This window comes from Cetorhinus maximus, chromosome 11 (genome assembly GCF_964194155.1).
Source record: "Cetorhinus maximus chromosome 11, sCetMax3.hap1.1, whole genome shotgun sequence".
NCBI lineage: Eukaryota > Metazoa > Chordata > Chondrichthyes > Lamniformes > Cetorhinidae > Cetorhinus > Cetorhinus maximus.
In genome coordinates this window covers 12,391,695-12,409,225 of record NC_135889.1, presented here as the reverse complement: position 1 = coordinate 12,409,225, position 17,531 = coordinate 12,391,695, and positions in this window count along the sequence as shown.

The following is a 17,531-nucleotide window of genomic DNA, read 5'->3' as shown; positions in this document are numbered from 1 at the left end:
GCGGCTGCCCAGCACTAATAATCTCCACTTCCTGTCCTAGGCACATCTAACACACCCTCAGGTGACCGTGACCCCAATCCCAGCGCCAAGAGCACCTTGAATGAAGATCCTGAGGGCAGCACCATTGAAGACCCGTCACAGAGCTCATCCACACCCTCCACCAGCGCAGCGACACACACCTCGGTGGGACCTAGATTTAGAGTAGCCTTGGGATCACAAACTGGTGAGCACAGCACATAATCTGTTCCACAGCAGTCGGAGGCAGGGACATCCTTGGTCGTAGGTACTTGGAGTTCTGCTGGAGGCAAGGAATCTGCTGAGTCCGTGTCAGATGATGAATCCCTGGACTCAGTCCTCAATCAGTTGGTGGAGCTGAAAAGGCAATCACGGGAACACCAGGAAGGGATGTCTGGTGCACTCCTCAGATTGCAAGGGACAGTAGAGGAGTCTACCCACCTTCAGTTCGAGTTGATAGTACTGGCATGCTGACGCATCGAGGTCAACACTGGCAGGATGGCGGCCGCCATGGAGACCTTGGTCCAGGACATAGGCACAGCTGCATGGGCTGAGCTCCATCGCTGATACCATAGTTGGCCTCCAACAGTTTCAACTTGAGAGGGGTGCAGGGCAGCTCGATCTCAGTCCAGCTTCCCCTTCTCCTCAAGGAGTCAACCAGGGACCGTCAGGCACCCTTGGGAGGAGGACCAGCAGCTCAACACCCCGGGGACATCCACCCAGGTGACCCCAGGAATGTCAGGCTGTTCTGAATCCCCTCTTCCTGTGAGACCCACAGCTCCAGCTGCACAGGCCGAGGAGGGTACAGCTGGCCCACAGCAGGACACCCAAAGCAGGTTGGGACCCTACAGGTCCCAGCCCACCAGAGAACGCCCGCCAATGTCATCACAGACAGGGCGTTGCAGTCAGCAGGCTGCCTCCACCTCTCCTGTGGATGTTGGGGGAGCACCAAGACATAGCGGCAGGGTTAGAAAGGTTAAGAAGATGTAGCTACACAGCCTGGGCACGGGTGTTAATCACTTGTACGTAATGTTCACTATTGTAAATAAACTCCCAGGAAAGTCTCCTTGCCTATGGCTCTTCGTTATGATGAGCAATGTTCATGTCGCTCGGATGTGAAACCGTGGTTCCTGCACAAGATAAGGGCAGGTGTCTCAGTCCAGGGCCTCTTCCCTGTGCAGTGTGTAACTTTCAGACCAAAACAATGGTCCGGCTTCACACTCACTGGACACATTAGAGATGAATGTGCCTTGATGGTGCTTGTCATTGCTGCCAGAATGCCGCGGGCAGGTGTCACTGAGTTCCATCATTCTCTCTGTGTGCTCTCAGCACCTTTAAGATGGGGCTGGCCCCCCCATCTCTTCAGCATCTGTGACCAGTGACGTTGTGCTACTGAAGGGCTCAGGTGCTGAAGGCTGACAAACGATCAGGTGCATTTAAAATTTCACGGCTGCATCTCCATGACCTTGATCACAGAGCTCAAGCAAGCTGCCCTCAGCTGGACAGGAGTCAGACATTCAAAAGGGGCAATGTGAAGATCTATGGACAGTCCTCGCTGCATCTCATCATCATCCTCCACGAATCTTGCGGCTTTGAGGGTCTCACGAACGTGCCTGCCCCATCTGACCAGTGTGATTACCTTATCGCTGGCATTGTCGCCTTCGAGGACCTGATCACCATCATCCCCTTTGACGTCCTCCTCATTGGAAGAGACGCGCAGCTCTTTCATCTCCCTCTCAGCCAGGTCCTCTCCCGTTGCAGCGTCAGGTTGTGTAGCACGCAGCAAGCTACGATGATGCGCAACAGGTTTGGCGGATTGTATTGCAGGGCACCTGTCAAGGCACTGGAACCTCATTTTCAAAATGCCTATCATTTGCTCCACCAAAGTCAGGGTGCGGCATGAGCCTTGTTATACTGTCACTCTGCTGTAGTCTGAGGCTGCCACATGGGTATCATCAGCTGCACCCTCTGTGGGTAGCCCTTGACCCCCAGGAGTCAACCCTGCTGCCTCACTGGACCCTGGAAGATGTCAGGGATCTGAGAGCTACTAAGAATGTAGGAGTTGTGGACGCTCCCTGGGAATCGAGCGCAGACCTCTAGCCTCTAGGATGCTCACAACAGCTGAACATTCAGCAAGTGGAAGCCCTTGCAGTTGACACAGTTGACTGCTTGTTGCCACAGAGATCTAAGCGCCACATGAGTGCAGTCGATGGCACCCTGCACCTGTGGAAAACCAGAGATCTGTGCAAATCCCAGCACTCTTGCTTCTTGACTTTTCTAATCCTGGTCGAAATGCACAAAGTTCTGTGCCTTCGCAAAGATGGGGTCCATGGTCTCCGGGATAGAATTGTGTGTGGAGGCTTGTGAGATCCCACACAGGTCACCTGTGGAGGCTTGGCAGGAATCACTGGCATAAAAATTGAGTGCCAAGGTCACTTTCACGGCCACTGGCAGTGGATGCTCTCCATGTCCCCATGGCACCAAATCCTGCAGCAGGTGGCATAGTGATCAACCAGTTCCCTAGACATGCACAGTCTTTGGCTACACTAGTTTTCAGTCATCTGCAGGAATGACAAGCGCCGTCTATAGACTCTGGGTCTAGTGAAGCGCTTACAATTGTCGGCTCTCTGTGGATCTTCAGGTGCGTGTGCAGCAGGTCCTGTCGCCCTTTTATCTTGAGGGAGGTGCTCCTCCCTTTGCTGAGCCAGGCACCTCCGCCGCATTCTTCTTCTTCTCTGGTCTCTCTAAGCCACGAGGCATGCCGTTAAATCACCAGGCTCCATGATCCTAATGTTCCCCTCCTGCAGGATCAAAGAGAGAGACGCGTGGGTTAACATATGTGCCCTAAGAATCTCTATTGGATAAGTCTGAAGGCCCCTTCATGCATGCAGGAGAGTGCTGGCCACCACTTGGATGGCCGATGTGTAGTGCGCTTCGTGGCTGTCCGAAACGACACCCACCTCCGCCCCATTCCAATTGACCGATCGGCGGTAGATTCGGTCACTGGACTGCAAGGGGATGCTGCAAATTGCCCAGTCGGCCCATTGCTCTGCTGCCCCCTAAAACGCACCTTCATTTGCAGACTGCGTACGAGGGGTGAAAAGTTCTGGAGCATTTGGCGGCACTTTCATGCTTTTGCTTGAGTGGGCAGAAAAGTTTCAGAGGCCCATTTCCAAGCATATCAATGGATCTGCTGCTGAATGGTCTCAGCTGTGGAAGAACACTCATTTTTAACCAGCTTTTCCAAGTACAAGGCCGCTTCCCTCACCACCCACACTCCCCACCCGCCCCCACCTCGTTTCCAGCACGTGCTTGTGTACTTCCTCCAGCCTGTGCTGCCTTGCCCCCACCCACCCCCAGCCTCCCCCGCACTGGAGCCCTTGGCCCGACACCACACTGAAAGCCAGCTGGGAGAAAGCACTTGCCTGTGCCCACCCACCCGGGAATGTGCGGCACCTTTTCCTTAATGCCATGTGGGCGATGCTCGTGAGCAACTGCCCAAGGTTGTGTGTACTCACTTCCGAGTTCCCCTTAAAGTTCAGCTTGCCAGGTGCGCGCCTACCGAGTTCCCCTCAAGGCTCAGGTCGCCAGGCAGTTGTGAAGCACGCCATTCTGAAGCCACGCCGGCTTGGGCGGTAAATTTGATTCCGGCTCGCAGGGCTGATAGAGATGCTAAAGTATTGAAATTAGGGCCAGGATATTTCCGTCATCGGGCGGGTTCGCGCGGGAGAGGTCGGGAAGCCGACCGCCGCCTGCCATCAGGGCCGGACCGCGATTTCACGGCTGGCGGGCCAATTAAGGACCACCTAGCGTGAAAAGCATGCTTCAACGCTCAGCGCTGCCTGTGTGGGGCGGCGGGGGGGGGAGTGGGGGAGGAAGGCGAATACACAGGTTCGCACATGCCATCAAGTGTGGGCAGGAAAAGCTCCCTGGGCCACAGAGCTGCCTCAGGGAGATGAAGAGTTTTGAAAATTAAAAATAAAGATTTTTAAAATGCTAAAAAAGACATGTCCCCTCATGTGACTCTGAGCAAGGACGCGTTAGAAATTAGGACGAGTTTTTAAAAAAAATTTTTTAATGACGGATCGAAACCTCCTCCCGCCCGTGGATGAGGTTTTGTAAAAAAAATGCAACGGCCGCTTTGACCTTTTCACCTACCCGCCAACCATAAGGTTGGACGGGCAGCGAAAAGTTTAATTCAATGACATTGTTAATGGCCTCAATAGGCCTTTTAATTGTTGGCGGACGGGCTGCCGACACCCGCGCGCCTGCCCGCCCGCCAAAATATCGCGCAAGCGCGGGGTGACGTCAGGACGCTCGCCCGATGTCATCGCACGTCATTTTACACTTGTTCAGGTCGGGCGCGCGCCGCCCGCTCAGCGAAAAATCCTGCCCAAGGTCCCCGATGTGAGGTGGCAGAAAATGCTGCCCGCCATTGATGGGAGGAGCGGACGATCGCAAACTGGTTTCACGGCGACTTGAAACCGATTTCTGCCTCTTATGCCGAATTGCTCCCCCCCCCACCGTCCCGCCTGCCATCAACGGGACCGGAAGATTCCGCCCTTAAGCACAAGTATAGGCTGATGCTCCCATTGTTGTGCTGATGGAGCACTGCATTGGCCAAAGTTCCCATCTTTTGGATGAGACATTAAATCGAGGCCCTCTCTGCTCTCTCAGGTGATGTAAAAAAAAAACCATATGATGCTATATTGAAGGAGAACAGGAGAGTTCTCCCTTGGGTCCTGGCCAGTACTTATCCCTCAACCAACATCACTGAAGTGGTTGAACGGTCATTATCACATTGTTGTTCATGGAATTGCTTATGTGTAAACATACTGCTGCATTTCATACGTTACAGCAGTGGCTACACTGCAAGAGTAACTCATTAGCTGTGAAGTGCTTTTGGACATCCTAAGGTTGCGAATGGTGCCACATATATGCAAGTCTTTCTTTCGTTTCACTGAGCTAACCATTTCCACTGCCCTAATATATTTTTCAAATTTCATTATAGACGTTTAAGGCTTCTACACACATTGACATCATTCATTTGGTTATTATTGCAGTGCTGGATATCAACAAAACACAGCTGTGGTTGTATTGCTTTTAATTATCTACCATGTAAGTGCTCCAGCAGGAATGGCATCAGAAGGGAGCAATGGACCAACTGGCATCCCTGAAATATCCACTCCCCAACTCCAAACAGTTACTTATCTTTGTGCACTTGTTTTTGCCAAACCAGCAATTTTCCCTAGTCAAAATAAAATTGTAATTGGTTTTTCGAATTAATGAAGAATATCTTCAGAATGGCAGGTATTTCATTAATACAAGATGGTCAAGATATTTTGAGAGCGGCTGGAGCTCCAAAAGCAAGTGTTCCTTGTTAAATATGGGGCTGACAGGTTGTTTTACATTTCCTGATAGGCAATGTGCAATAGTAACCGACCATCCAATGGTGAACCTATGAGATAACGTCCTCCTTCTGTGCTATAAGCATTCTATGATTCATTCTATTGGGTGACTCTATGATCTCACTGTGATATACATCACATACTTTCAGTTTTAATCTGACTCCAGATTTCCTTATGGCACTTTCCACTTCTTAAACTTGTGAAAGGTGCGATATGATTACAAGTTATTGTTGTTAGATACATACAGGAGTAGGACATTAACCACACCCGCACCCCACCCCCCTCCCCCAAGCCTATTCTGACATTCAATGAGATCATAGCTGATCTGTATCTTAACTCCATTTAGCCTGCCTTTGTTTGTATCCCTTAATAGCATGACCTAACAGAAATCCACCAATCTCAGTTTTAGATTTTCAACTGACCTGCACCCTCTCAGACTTTTTGAAGGAAAGAGTTTCAGAATTCCACTACCCGTTGTGTGAAGTTGTGCTTCCTCATATCATCCCTGAATGGCCTATCTAATTTTAAGGTCATGCCTTGTTCTGCACAACACCGCCACAACGGGAAATTGTTTTCTCTCTACCTACCCTGTCAAATCCTTTAATCATCTTAAACCCCCTCAATTATATTACTCCTTAATCTATAATAGTCAAGGGAACAGAAGCTTAGTCTATGCCACCTGTCCTCATAATTTAACACTCTGGTGAATCTAAGCTGCATCCACTCCAAATCCTAAGGCGTGGTGTCCAGTATCGCCCACAGTACTCCACATGGGGTCTGACCAGAGATTTATACAACTGTGACATTGCTTTGTATTTCAGCCCCATAAGGTAAAGGCTAACAACCTATTAGCCTTTTTATTATTTGTTTGTGGGGTTCTCTGGTCAGCCTCGTTGCGATATTTATCTGCTTCTTCACAAATAACGAATGTATTAAACCACTTGGTGCTGACTCTTTCTGGCTGTTCTGCAATGGATCTTCCTCAGAAATTCAACTCACAGATAACACAATCCCCAGTCAATGGTGGGAAATTGAAGACAAATGAGTGGCAGCAGGTTGCTGAGGGAAACAAGATGACAGCTTGAGCCTGTACCACTCAACATCCACATATGTGCGTTCTTTAGCAACCACAAGCATGAACCCTGGCAAATATCCCCAATGACCTGGATCACTGAGGCTAGCTTCACCTTCCCAACTACTAACCCTGCTGGGAGAAAAAAGAGACTTGCATTTATATAGCACCTTCCGTGATCACCAGATGCCTCAAAGTATTTCATAGCCAATGAAGTACTTTTTGAAGTGTGGCCATTGTTGGAAACGTGGCAGCCAATTTGCATTGAGTAAGCGCCCACAAACATCACTGCAGCAATGAGCACATAATCTATTTTTGTGATGTTGGTTGATGGATAAATATTGTCCAGGATACCATGGAGAACTCCCCAGCTTTTACATACAAACATACGAATTAGGAGCAGGAGTAGGCCACTCGGCCTCTCGAGCCTGCTCCGCCATTCAATAAGGTCATGGCTGACCTGATTTCTCCATGTTTACGCCTACCCCCTATAATCTTTCCCTCTCTTACTTATCAAGAATCTATCTACCTCTGCCTTAAAAATATTCAAAGACTCTACTTCCACCACATTTTGAGGAACAGAGTTTCAAAGACTCACAACCCTCTGTGAGAAAACATTTCTCCTCATTTTGGCCTTAAGTGAGCGACCCTTTACTTTTAAACAGAGGCCCCTGGTTCTAGATTCTTCTGCAAAAGCAAACATCCTCTCCACATCCACCTCTCAGGATCTGAAATGTTTCAATCAAGTGGCTTCTTACTCTTCTAAACTCCAGTAGATACAAGCCTAGCTTGTCCAACCTTTCCTCATAAGACAACCCACCTATTCCAGGTATTAGTCTAGTAAACCTTCTGTGAACTACTTCCAATGAATTTACAGCCTTCCTTAAATAAGGAGACGAATACTGTACGCAGTACTATTTCTTTGAAATAGCACCATGTGATCTTTCCTGTCCACCTGGGAGGGAAAAAGGGGCCTCAATTTAATGTCTCAGCTGAAAAACAGCACCTCCCACAATGCAACACTCCCTCAGTACAGGACTGGAGGGTCAACTGATTTTTGTGTTCAAGTCCTGGGGTGGGATTTGAGCCCGTTGTTTTTTTTTATAATGATATAAAGACATCAATCATAAGGGATTGTGTAATCATGTTGTGGATTCATTTATTTAGACTAGGCACATAAGAACATATATGCATGGATAGAAAGCTGAAAGATGTCAGCAGCAGAGCTGTGTGTGCTGCGTTCTGCTCACAGGCCTAAGTGAAACTGAGACTGGATCAAATGCTGCTATCCCTTAACGAGATATTACAACAGAGACCACAACCTGCTGGCTCAGGGGTGAGCGTGCTACCAGCTGACTCTCAGCAGACTACTGAGATCAGCTAAATCTGGTGGAAGGGCAGTGGAAACCGATTCAATGATAGCTTTCAGAAAGGGATGGGGTAAATGCTTGTAAAAGAAAACTTTGCAGTGCTATGGAGGAAAGGACAGGTGAGTGGGAAAAGAGTTGAGCAGGCGCAATGAGCCAAATGGTTTCCTTCTCTGCTGGAAGATTTCACAATGCTATTGACAGTGACTACACTTCAAAAAGTACCTAATCGGCTGTGCAACACTTTGGTAAATCCCAAGGCAATAGAAGGCACTATGGAAAATGCAACTTCTTTGTTTTGCCAAGTTTGAAGAAAGGAAATTTCTGGCCTGCGCAAGTGAGTAACATTATTGACGGCTCAGTTACGTATGCAACTACCGGGGGCAGTTTAATTGAGGCATTTGTTTTGAGTTTTAATTTTAGAGAAAACAACTTTAGAACCTCATTGGAAAGTCGGATGTTCCTGATGATTATATTGCGAGTGCTGTTTGTAAGTAATAGGTCTGAAAGCCTTAAGTTTTTCTTAAGGCGAAGCTGTTTGAGCCCCATGGAAATTTGGGAAACTTGACTTCTACCTGTGTAATGTCATACACTGTAGAACAATGCATAGGTGTTATTGCTGTGTGACTTTGCACCATGACAGCTTGATGGTAAGCTCTGCACTCCCTGCCTTGAAAAGTCCCTTCAAAATCTCCTCTTGGGCCATGACCTTAAGTCAACCTCCTGGTTTTATATGGATGCAACTTGTAATCTCATTGCAGCATTGTACTGACCAGCTTCTCCATGCCAATGGTGACAGCTGTATTAAAAAAATGACTGGCCATGATAGTTATTCTTATTCAAATAGTTGTCTGCCAATTTTGAATCATTATCATGATTACAAATTATTGAAATAGTTAGAGCTGTAAACATGCACTCAGTTGAAGATAAAATGGGTACAGCCCTGTTTCAAATAAAGATAGAGGGGTATGGTTGCAATGGCATGTTGAAATGCACATAACTATCATCTGTGGAAAGGTGAATAATCTTCGTGCCATGTTGAAGTGCAGAGTTAGCCAAACCCGCAGGTCTGTGGATATTAGAGCAACCTGAAGGAAGTTCAGAGGCCTGTGTTTAGAGGGATCGCAGTCTGGGAAATTAAAGTGGGTGTGTTCTGAGGGCCAGTGTTTAGAGGATGCCCGAATTTACGAGCTGTAGTATCACAGAAATATCACACAGAATGTAGCCATTCAGACCATCCTACTTGTGCCTGTACTGGCCTCACATCTGCAATATCTATGCCTGTTCCACTATTTTTAACCCATATCCTTTAATATTGTTCCTTTGCATGAAGTCCATGTAATGTGAGTCAGAATCAGGCCTTCATTTGCTCCATATTAATCCCTAATAATCTCTTGCATGAAAAAATCTTCTCATCTCTTCTTTATCCTTTTGATAATCTGATTTTATATCTCATTATTACAAATTCACCATCTAGCAGAAAGAAATGTCTCATTGTTTACCCTTTTAAACTCTTAAAACTTTGAACACCTTTCATCGATCCCTTTTTAACCTTCTCTACGGCACCTGATTGAAGACGAGGTGTTTTAACCAGCCGGTACTTAAAGGGAACAGAGACACTGATCTTACTGCATTTTTTAAAATTCATTTTTACAGGATGTAGATGTCATTGGCTAGGCCAGCAATTATTGCCCATCCCTAATTGCCCTTGAGAAGGTGGTGGTGAGCTGCCTTTTTGAACCGCTGCAGCCCGTGTGGTGTAGGTGCACCCACAGTGCTGTTAGGTAGGGAAGTCCTGGATTTTGACCCAACGACAGTGAAGGAATGGCAATATATTTCCAAGTCAGGGTGGTGAGTAGCTTCGAGGGGAACCTCCAGGTGGTGGTATTCCCATGCATCTGCTGCCCTTGTCCTCCTAGATGGTAGTGGTCATGGGTTTGGAAGCTGCTATCTAAGGAGCCTTGGAGAGTTTCTGCAGTGCATCTTGTAGATGGTACACAATGCTGCTACTGTGCGTCGGTGGTGGAGGGAGTGAATGTTTGTGGAAGAGGTGCCAATCAAGAGGGCTGCTTTGTCCTGGTTGATGTAAAGCTTCTTGAGTGTTGTTGGAGCTGTACCCATCCAGGCAAATGGAGAGTATTCCATCACACTCCTGACTTTTGCCTTGTAGATGGTGGACAGGATTTGGGGTGTCAGGAGGTGAGTTACTTGCCGCAAGATTCCTAGCCTCTGGCCTGCTCTTGCAGCCACAGTATTTATATGGCTAGTCTAGTTCAGTTTCTGGTCAATGGTAACCCCCAGGATGCTGATAGTAGGAGATTCAGTGATGGTAATGCCATTGAATGTGAAGGGGCGATGCTAAGATTCCCTCTTGTTGGAGATGGTCATTGCCTGGCACTTGTGTGGCGCAAATGTTACTTGCCACTTGTCAGCTCAAGCCTGGAGGATATTGTTCAGGTCTTGCTGCATTTGGACATGGATTGCATTAGTATCTGAGGAGTCGCAAATGGTGCTGAACATTGTGCAATCATCAGCGAACATCCCCACTTCTGACCTTAGGATGGAATGAAGACCATTGATGAAGCAGCTGAAGATGTTTGGGCCTAGGACACTACCCTGAGGAACTCCTGTACTGATGTCCAGGAACTGAGATGATTGACCTCCAATAACCACAACCACCTTCCTTTCTGCTAGGTATGACTCCAAGCAGTGGAGAGTTTTCCCCCTGATTCTCATTGACTCCAGTTTTGTTAGGGCTCCTTGATGCCACACTCAGTCAAATGCGGCCTTAATGACAAGGGCAGTCACTCTCACCTCACCTCTGGAGTTTAGCTCTTTTGTCCATGTTTCAACAAAGGCTGTAATGAGGTCAGAAGCTGAGTGACCCTGGCAGAACCCAAGCTGAGCATCAATGAGCAGGTTATTGCTAAACAAGTGCCACTTGATAGCACTATTGATGAGCCCTTCCAACACTTTACTGATGATCAAGACTAGACTGATGGGGCGGTAATTGGCTGGGTTGGATTTGTCCTGCTTTTTGTGTACAGGACATACCTGGGCAATTTTCCACATTGCCGGGTGGATGTTAATGTTGTAGCTGTACTGGAATAGCTTGGCTCAGGGCTCGGCAGGTTCTGGAGCACAAGTCTTCAGTACTATTGCCAGAATATGGTCAAGTGCCATCGCCTTTGCAGTATCCAGTGCCTTCAGCCATTTCTTGATGTCATGTGGAATGAATCAAATTGACTGAAGTCTAGCATCTGTGATGCTCGAGACCTGCGGAAGAGGCCGAGATGTATCATCCATTCGACACTTCTGGCTGAAGATTGTTGCAAATGCTTCAGTCTTATCTATTACACTAATGTACTGGGCTCCTCCATCATTGAGGATGCGGATATTTGTGGAGCCTCCAGTGAGTTGTTTAATTGTCCACCACCACTCATGACTGGGTGTGGAAGTACTGCAGAGCTTAGATCTGATCCGTTGGTTGCGGAATCGCTTACTTCTGTCTATCACTTGCTGCTTATGCTATTGGGCATGCAAATAGCCTTGTGTTGTAGCTTCCCCAGGTTGACACCTAATTTTTAGGTATGCCTGGTGCTGCTCCTGGCATGCCCTCCTGCACTCTTCATTGAGTCAGGGTTGATCCCCTGACTTGGTGGTAATGGTAGAGTGGGGGATATGCTTGGCCATGAGGTTACAGATTGTGGTTGAGTACAATTATGCTGCTGCTGATGGCCCACAGCACCTTATGGATGCCCAGTCTTCAGTTGCTAGACTTGTTTGAAATCTATCACAATTAGCACGGTGGTAGTGCCACACAACACGATGTAGGGTGTCCTCAATGCGAAGGTGGGACTTCATCTCCACGAGGACTGTGCGGTGGTCACTCCTACCGATACTGTCATGGACAGATGCATAGCGGCAGGCAGGTTGGTGAGGATGAGGTCAAGTATGTTTTTCCCTCTTGTTGGTTCCCTCACCACCTGCCGCAGATCCTGTCTTTAGGACTTGGCCAGCTTGGTCTGTGGTGGTGCATCCGAGCCACTCTTGGTGATGGACATTGACGTCCCCCAACCAGAGTACATTCTGTGCCCTTGCCACCCTTAGTGCTTCCTCCAAGTGGTGTTCAACATGGAGGAGCACTGATTCATCAGATGAGGTGGGGGCAGGGATGGTGTGATATGTGGTAATCAGCAGGAGGTTTCCTTGCCCGTGTTTGACTCGATGCCATGAAACTTCATTGGGTCCGGAGTCGATGTTGAGGACTCCCACGCCAACTCCCTCCCGACTGTGTATCACTGTGCCGCCACCTCTGCTGGGTCTCTCCTGCCAGTGGGACAGGACATACCCGGGGATGGTGATGGTGGCGTCTGGGACATGATCTATAAAGTGTGATTTTGTGAGTATCACTATGTCAGGCAGTTGCTTAACTAGTCTGTGAGACAGCTCTCCAAATTTTTGCACAAGCCCCCAGATGTTATTAAGGATAACTTTACAAGGTCGACAGGGCTGGATTTGCCGTTATCGTTTCTGGTGCCTAGGTCAATGCCAGGTGGTCCGTCTGGTTTCATTCCTTTTTCTTGACTTTTTCGCCGTTTGATACAACTGAGTGGCTTGCTAGGCCATTTCAGAGGGCATTTAAGAGTAACCACATTGCTGTTGGTCTGGAGTCACAGGTAGGCCAGACCAGGTAAGGACGGCAGATTTCTTCCCCTAAAGGACATTAGTGAACCAGATGGGTTTTTACGACAATGGTTTCATGGTAATCATTAGACTTTTAATTCCAGATTTTTATTGAATTCAAATTTCACCATCTGCCATTGTGGGATTTGGACCCTGGTCCCCAGACCATTACCTTGGGTCTCTGGATTACCAATTCAGTAACGCATTCTACAAGCCCCAAAAATGTACATCAAAGCATCTTTAAAACTATGTGTAGTATATACAGGACAACATGAATGGACAAGACAATTGTACATAACTGTAAATAACTGTATACCTTTGAGTAGATGTACAAATTAAGAAATATGCAATATTAAAAGCACAGCAAGATTTCTGCAATGGTTTGAATGAAAATAAGCCTTGTCAGAGTCTGTAAACGGTTGGAAAATGCTCAGTTCAATAATACAGAGCAGATTCCCCTGTGAAATGGATGGAAAACAGTCACTCCTCACCTTGTGTCAGCAGGCATGTTACATTGTGCATTAAAAGATGGTGATAATCCAGTGGCCCTTGGCACCAGTGTGTGCCGCATGGAACAATTGGAGTGTTGGGCCCCAGCAACTGCATCATTTTCAATTGGCACCTGGGAAAGAGTACGAACAATGCAAAATCAATGCACCAGGGTGCGTTATGTTGAAATGTGTCTATAATTGATTTTTCCCCCTCTGAATTCTGTTTCCCTCTTCTCCTAAAGATTGCTCAATCTGGGTACGATTCCATGTGCTGTCAGCAATCAATCGTCTATTTGTCACGTGCCAGTATAGACAGTGGGCAGAATTTTCTGCTCCTGCCAGTGGCAAGAATTGCGGCAGATGGGGGCACAAAATTTGTCATGAAGGCAAAAATCAGTTTCCCACCAGCAGGAATTTGTTTAGGAATCTTGTTCTCCCGACTTTGATGGCGTACTCTCCCGCTGATCTATGTCGGGAACCACATTTGCATTCATTTCCATCTCATTAATGCTCCAGAATTACATTCTCCCTCCAAATTAAGTGCCCCGCCAGCGGATAATTAGAATGGTCTGTTTCCTGACGCTATATAAGCTTCATTTCATCAATGACTTCAGAGTACATAGACACTTCTTTTGCTTACCTTTAACAAAGCTGCTGCGAGAATTCAGGCGTTTGTATCACAAACTGAGCCAAGGCTGGGCAGGGGAGGCAAGACCAGCAGGGACAGGGATGGCAGAAGCAGGACTTGTGGGGAGGCGAATGCAAGGAACAGAGTGGAGCAGTGAAAGATTGTCCTGTGGCAAGAGTTATAAGGTTGTCCAAGGAGGAATCAGAGACTGTCCTGGGGCTGAGGCCTTGCTGTCAGGGGCATATTCAATATGCGATCCTGGGGCACAGGCCAAACTGTTAGGGACATATTGAACAGACTGTCCTGGGGCTGAGACCAGGCTGTCGGGGGAATATTGAACAGACTGTCCTGGGGCTGAGACCACACTGTCGGGGGAATATTGAACAGACTGTCCTGGGCTGAGACCAGGATGTCGGGGACATATTGACCAGATTGTCCTGGGACTGAGACCAGGCTGTCGGGGGAATATTGAACAGACTGTTCTGGGGCTGAGACCAGGCTGTCGGGGGAATATTGAACAGACTGTCCTGGGGCTGAGACCAGGCTGTCGGGGGAATATTGAACAGACTGTCCTGGGGCTGAGACCAGGCTGTCGGGGGAATATTGAACAGACTGTCCTGGGGCTGAGACCAGGCTGTCAGGGACATATTGAACAGACTGTCCTGGGGCTGAGACCAGGCTGTCGGGCACATATTGAACAGACTGTCCTGGGGCTGAGACCACACTGTCAGGGACATATTGAACAGACTGTCCTGGGGCTGAGACCAGGCTGTCGGGCACATATTGAACAGACTGTCCTGGGGCTGAGACCAGGATGTCGGGGACATATTGAACAGACTGTCCTGGGGCTGAGACCAGGCTGTCGGGCACATATTGAACAGACTGTCCTGGGGCTGAGACCACACTGTCAGGGACATATTGAACAGACTATCCTGGGGCTGAGACCAGGCTGTCGGGCACATATTGAACAGACTATCCTGGGGCTGAGACCAGGCTGTCGGGGACATATTGACCAGACTGTCCTGGGGCTGAGACCAGGCTGTCGGGGGAATATTGAACAGACTATCCTGGGGCTGAGACCACACTGTCAGGGACATATTGAACAGACTATCCTGGGGCTGAGACCAGGATGTCGGGGACATATTGAACAGACTGTCCTGGGGCTGAGACCAGGCTGTCAGGCACATATTGAACAGACTGTCCTGGGGCTGAGACCACACTGTCAGGGACATATTGAACAGACTGTCCTGGGGCTGAGACCAGGCTGTCGGGCACATATTGAACAGACTGTCCTGGGGCTGAGACCAGGATGTCGGGGACATATTGAACAGACTGTCCTGGGGCTGAGACCACACTGTCAGGGACATATTGAACAGACTATCCTGGGGCTGAGACCAGGATGTCGGGCACATATTGAACAGACTGTCCTGGGGTTGAGACCACACTGTCAGGGACATATTGAACAGACTATCCTGGGGCTGAGACCAGGATGTCGGGGACATATTGAACAGACTATCCTGGGGCTGAGACCAGGATGTCGGGGACATATTGAACAGACTGTCCTGGGGCTTAGACCAGGCTGTCGGGGACACATTGAACAGACTATCCCGGGGCTTAGACCAGGCTGTCGGGGACATATTGAACAGACTGTCCTGGGGCTGAGACCAGGCTGTCGGGCACATATTGAACAGACTGTCCTGGGGCTGAGACCAGGATGTCGGGGACATATTGAACAGACTGTCCTGGGGCTTAGACCAGGCTGTCGGGGACACATTGAACAGACTGTCCTGGGGCTGAGACCAGGATGTCGGGGACATATTGACCAGACTGTCCTGGGGCTGAGACCAGGCTGTCGGGCACATATTGAACAGACTGTCCTGGGGCTGAGACCAGGATGTCGGGGACATATTGAACAGACTGTCCTGGGGCTTAGACCAGGCTGTCGGGGACATATTGACCAGACTGTCCTGGGGCTAAGACCACACTGTCGGGGACATATTGACCAGTCTGTCCTGGGGCTAAGCCCACTCTTTCGGGCACATATTGAACAGACTATCCTGGGGCTGAGACCACACTGTCGGGGACATATTGACCAGATTGTCCTGGGGCTAAGCCCACTCTGTCGGGGACATATTGAACAGACTGTCCTGGGGCTGAGACCAGGCTGTTAGGGGGACATTGAACAGACTGTCCTCGGGCTGAGATGATTGACCTCCAATAACCACAACCATCTTCCCTTGTGCTAGGTATGACTCCAAGCAGTGGAGAATTTTCCCTCCGATTCCCATTGACTCCAGTTTTGCCAGGGCTCCTTGGTGCCACACTCGGTCAAATGCTGCCTTGATGTGAAGGGCAGTCACTCTCACCTCACCTCTGGAGTTTAGCTCTTTTGTCTATGTTTGAGCCAAGGCTGTAATGAGGTCAGATGCTGAGTGACTGCGGCAGAACCCAAACTGAGTGTCAATGAACAGGTTATTGCTAAGCAAGTACTGCTTGATAGTACTATTGATGAACCCTTCCATCACTTTACTGATGATCGAGCGTAGACCAATGGGGCAGTAACTGGCTGGGTTAGATTTGTCCTGCTTTTTGTGTACAAGACTCACCTGGGCAATTTTCCACATTGCCAGGTAGATGCCAGTGTTGCGATAGATTTCGAACTGGAACAGGAACAGCTTGGCTAGGGGCACAGCAAGTTCTTCAGCAGTATTGCCAGAATATTGTCAGGGCCCATTGCCTTCGTAGTATCCAGTGCCTTCAGCCATTTCTTGATATCATGTGGAGTGAATCGAATTGGCTGAAGTCTGGCATCTGTGATGCTGGAGACCACCGGAGGAGGCCGAGATGGACCATCCACTCGACACTTTTGGCTGAAGATTGTTGCGAATGCTTCAGTCTTATCTCTTGCACTGATGTGCTGGGCTCCTCCATCATTGAGGATGGGGATATTTGTGGAGCCTCCTCCTTCAGTGAGTTTTTAAATTGTCCACCACCATTCATGACTGGATGTGGAAGGACTGCAGATCTTAGATCCAATCCATTAGTTCTGGAATTACTTATCTCTGTCTATCACTTGCTGCTTATGCTGTTGGGCACACAAGTTGTCCTGGGTTGTAGCTTCACCAATTTGACACCTCATTTTTAGGTATGCCTGGTGCTGCTTCTGGCATGCCCTCCTGCACTCTTCATTGAACCAGTGTTGATCCCCTGGCTTGGTGGTAATGGTAGAGTGGAGGATATGCACTAGCCATGAGGTTACAGATTGTGGTTGAGTACAATTTTGCTGCTGCTGATGATGCCCAGCCTTGAGTTGCTAGATCGGTTCGAAATCTATTGCAATTAGCATGGTGGTAGTGCCACACAACATGGTGGACGGTATCCTCAATGTGAAGATGGGACTTCATTTCCACAAGGACTGTGCGGTGGTTACTCCTACCGATACTGTCAAGGACAGATGCATCTGCGGCAGGCAGGTTGGTGAGGATGAGGATGAAAACAAGAGCTTTCCCCCCTTGTTTCCCTCATCACCTGTTGCAGACACAATCTAGCAACTATGTCCTTAGGACTCAGCCAGTTTGGTCTGTAGTGGTGCTTCCAAGCCACTCTTGGTGATGGACATTGAACTCCCCACCCAGAGTATATTCTGTGCCCTTGCTGCCCTTAGTGCTTCCTCCAAGTGGTGTTCAACATGAAGTACTGATTCTTCAGCTGAGGAGGGTGTGGCACATGGTAATCAGCAGGAGTTTTCCTTGCCCATGTTTGACCTGATGCCATGAGACTTCATTTGGTCTGGAGTCGATGTTGAGGACTTCCAGGGCAACTCCCTCCCGACTGTATATCACCGTGCCGCCACATCTGCTGGGC